Source organism: Nematolebias whitei, chromosome 15 (assembly GCF_014905685.2).
Source record: "Nematolebias whitei isolate Nwh7 chromosome 15, NemWhi1, whole genome shotgun sequence".
NCBI lineage: Eukaryota > Metazoa > Chordata > Actinopteri > Cyprinodontiformes > Rivulidae > Nematolebias > Nematolebias whitei.
This window is the reverse complement of record NC_056512.1, coordinates 24511423-24516033: the sequence shown is the minus strand read 5'-3', so window position 1 is coordinate 24516033 and position 4611 is coordinate 24511423. Positions and strand designations below refer to the sequence as shown.

The 4611-nt window shown below is 39.5% G+C and overlaps 1 protein-coding gene across 1 annotated transcript in view; it reads right to left on the bottom strand.

Annotated features, from left to right (window-relative positions):
* Positions 1–4611, bottom strand: part of rbbp6 (retinoblastoma binding protein 6) — a 113570-nt gene that overhangs the window by 84620 nt on the left and 24339 nt on the right. The gene's annotated exons all lie outside the window — the stretch shown is intronic.

Genomic DNA, 4611 nt, shown 5'->3' with positions numbered 1-4611 from the left:
CTTATGTCAAAGGTTCGGCGAATGCGCACTCTGGAGAACGGGCGCGTGACGGTAGCGTGAGCGTTCTCGATGGCGACCGGGAAGACTCGCTGCAGTTCCCGCGGTGGCCGTAAGGCCGCAGCGGCGCTTAGCTGCGAGGGCCTTCAACGCTGCTTGCAGCTTTAATTTTTAATGATATTCAACATTTTAGTTTGTTTCCATCTAAACGATGGAGGAAGGAGAACGCACAGAATCAGAGGTGGTCTTCAGCTGCGCACATTTCTTGGAGAGTTTCGGGTGAATTCAAAGAACGTTTCTAATTCGGAACCATTCCAAATTGTCCCATGGAAAGTTTCTGGAAAGTAAAAGTCATGAATACTATTTAAATTAAAAAACAAACAAACAAAAAAAACACGTTCATGCAAAGTTTGGGCGTCCAGTTTGTGACGCCAACAGTTAAGCAGGCAAAAGGTGAGAAGCTTTAAAGAAGAAAAAATATTCATCATTAATTTTTTTTTGTCTTGTACGTCCATAAACAGGTAAGAAATGACAGAAAGGTTCATGCAGAACATTTAGGCATTTAACTTTGACCAAGATCTGAGACCTCAGTTAGTTTGTTAGGACAATGATCTGTATTACTCAGAAGTCCAACCTTTTATTCAATAAACATCAGCCACCGAAGCCTAAAGCAGCTAATCTGAGAATTAAAATTAATCCCAATAGGAGGGAAAAAACAAACAAACAAAGCTGTCAAACATACGAAGAAGCCATTTACTAAAGCTGTGAAACAAACCATTATTAGGAACAAAAGACCAAAAACACGTTGAGCACAGAGCAGGATGAGAGCAGTGAAGAGAAGCACCTGAGGCACGGCCGGAGACCACCAAGACGAGCCTGCCGCCTGCTAGCTGATGTGTCGTGAAGAGGCACTAGAGCTAATGTTTCTCGGCTTTCTTGTCCAAAAACTCTGTGTCAGAAGTAACAAAATATATTTATTTTCTGTGATGATGAAACACCTACAGCAGCAAAATCAGGATGTGTGCTACGACAGGATGACGCCTAATCTCAAAATCTAAAATGAAGCATTTTAAAGAGAGAAACAAATAAAAAGGCGTAAGCCTCAACAGTTTCCAAACCGTAAGCCTGTAGCTCACGTCTCAAAACATTTGTGAGGGCCCCGCAGCTTTCTTGCGGTCTTTGTAAGAATTTTGAACACAAAAAAATAAATTGCACTAAACACAGCAGTCCCTCGCTACTTTGCGGTTCACTATATCGCGGTTTTTCAAAGTAAGACTGGACATGACACAATTGGCTGACTGATGGATGAGCCATGGGTTGTTTATTTAAAATAAATTATTTTAAATGATTTTGCACCATGTGTGTAGTCCACAAGTGCAAGAGAAAGCTCCTTCCTGCAGCTGATCAGCTGATTTCCTTCTCTGCCACTCATTTCTCCTGCTGCAGCGTTGTGAAGGGTTAAAGCTGTCCAGATGCACCAATCAACTTTTGTCTTCCAACTTAAAAATCAAAGTATGTCGCATCATAAAAATCATCATAATCACAAAATAGAAGTGTTAAAAGTTACTTTTTAATTATTTTAGAACTTCTATGTTCAGCTGTTGAAGTGTAATTGATCAAAAAGTACACTTCTGCTCCGTGCTGCAGAGCTGAAGCTGCGTGACATCCCTCTGACGTCCTGCTACTCTGCTCTTTTCTACAATTTAAATTTAAATACTGTAACATTTTAAATAAACAATCCATGCTTCATGGATTATTTATTTAAAATGTAACAATATTTAAACTATTTTTTTTAATTTAAGGAGAGAGATTGGGAGTAACCAGTGATGAGTGAGTGTGATTGCAGCCTGGCACATCATGACAAAGTTTACTGAACTTGAACTGAACTTGGACTACTGTGTCCCTACTTCGTGGTTTTTCCACTTATCACGGGCGGGCGTGGTCCCAAACACCCACGATAAATGAGGGACTACTATATACTCAAAATATTCAGTCATTTCAGGGCCCTAGAATCTTTCTAAATGTAGTTTCTGTGAATCAAACAGAAATGTGAGAACTGTGGGAGGTTTATCATCATCCTCTGATCTGACTGAGGATGAGAGAGGATAATACGATACAATCAAATCGAGACAGTCATGAAGGTGACGAAACGGCAGCAAAACATTCGCATGTCATTTGCAGGAAGTTTGTGCAACTACAGTAGTCCCTCGCTACTTCACAGCTCGACTTTCGAAGACTCGCTCTTTCGTGGTTTTTCAACGATCGTCAACTTTAATATTACTCACGTGATTGGGATGTATGAGATAAACAGTTAACAAAAACATAAATAAATACTGGTGTTGCCATAATAATGGTGCTGCCATTTTGTAGTTTTCTTTCAATAAGCCTACACTGTAAGATCAGTCAAAAACTACATTACCCAGAAGTCAACAGTACTTCCAGCCGTTGTTTTCTGCCAAAATGGAGGGAAGTTTCGATCCGATCTGAACCAGACTAAAAAGTTTGGTCCTTATAATGAATTTGATGCTCAGTGGATGCAGAGAGCTGTACGGAACTGACTGGGAACTGGACCGGGACTACTTCCAGCCTCATTGATCAATCTGAGTGCTGCTTGCCGGTCCATGAGGGCTCTCGAACGGGGAGGTGTTGTTTGGAGGTCAGGTGTTTTCTCCAGAGCTCACCTGGACTTTTTTCATCCAGATCCCTCTGGATTATTTGGACTCGATCTGGACCATCGTGTGGTTTTGTGACGGCTCTCTGAAGGTCCGCCTCTCTCTAAAACAGGGGTGGGCAATTATTTTTTCCATGGGGCCACATGAGAAACAGCAAATATTGTGGAGGGCTGGCACAAATGACTTTTTCATTCAACCTTTATTTAGACAGGTAAATCCCATTGAGCCTCGAGGACTCATTTACAAGAGAGACCTGATTTCAACTTAACTCAATACTGCATAATAATAGTATTTCATTATTAAACGCAGTACATAGCACTGTTTTAACAAGCTGGTAAGAGTATTTGTTATGATTAAGCAACGAAAAAGCGAGGTTTCCTTACAAAAAATGTCATTTATTCAATTAAATTCCCCAGTACAATGGTAAACTGTTAACATTTTTACCATTGGTGACGTTATATTAATGATAATTTTCAGTCACATTCACCCCAAAATTCATTTTGAGTTTTATATACTGCTGGAAAAAGTTCTTAGCTTTGTAAATATATCACAATATTGTCTTTGTACTCCAAATATTATGAAACATCATATAATAGTGATCGTCACTGAACTGTGATTTCGAGTCCCGGTTCTTTACGTGCCTACATTTGTGGTCTAAACAGCTCATTTGGTGTTTTTCAGTTCTTTTTTCTTGTTTAGTGAGAGAATTCTAGTCTCTGTTGGGCTTTAACGGAAATGTTAAAGTCAGGTTGAAGGTCTGAGGTGGAGATGTGAAACAAAGCTGACATCATCAGTGAGAGAGGATCTATATCTGGATTTGGTTAACTTCATTTGTTTACATATGCATTTTGTAATTCCCCTTACGGGGGCCGGTCAGAGACAACCAAAGGGCCGCATGTGGCCCTGGGGCCGTACAACGCCCAGGTCTGCTCTAAAAGCATCTTGGTGCTCAACGGCCGCAGAGAGCTGATCAGAACCGGACCAGAACCAGACCAAGGCTGGTGAGTCCCCATATAAAATTTTTGCAGTACTGTACAATAAATATACATATGTTGTTAAAATGACATAGTTTTAAGAGTTTAGAACATTGTAAAAGGTTTATAAAGCCATATATATATATATATATATATATATATATATATATACATACACTCAAATATAGTGTTCCTACTTCATGGTTTTTCACATTATCGCGGGGGTGGGTTGTGGAACGTAACCCCCGTGATAATCGAGGGACTACTGTATCGATTTATTTGCAGTGCTGTATGTATGTAAACATGCGAGTTGCAGCTGCAGCCCAGTGACACACAGGCTTCAACATTAAGAAATAAATTTGTGTGAGCTCATCCCTGATTTGAACTCCGGGGCTTCTTACAAGAACAGACAGATCTCACAAGAAAAAATGCAAAATAACTCGCAGAACGAGATCCCTCACAGAACGAGAAACCTTTTGCTGGAAAATGAATGACGGCATCTCAAAGAAAAACAGAAATTATTAAAAAAAAAAATTTAATGAGTGAATACAGGTCCTTCTCAAAAAATTAGCATATTGTGATAAAGGTCATTATTTTCCATAATGTAATGATAAAAATGAAACTTCCATATATTTCAGATTCATTGCACACCAACTGAAATATTTCAGGTCTTTAATTGTTTTAATACTGATGATTATGGCATACAGCTCATGAAAACCCAAAATGCCTGTCCCAAAAAATTAGCATATCATGAAAAGGTTCTCTAAACAAGCTATTACCTAACCATCTGAATCAACAACATAACTCTAAACACCTGCAAAAAATTCCTGAGGCTTTTAAAAACTCCCAGCCTTGTTCATTACTCAAAACCACAATCATGGGTAAGACTGCCGACCTGACTGCTGTCCAGAAGGCCATCATTGACACCCTCAAGCAAGAGGGTAAGACACAGAAAGAAATTGCTGAAC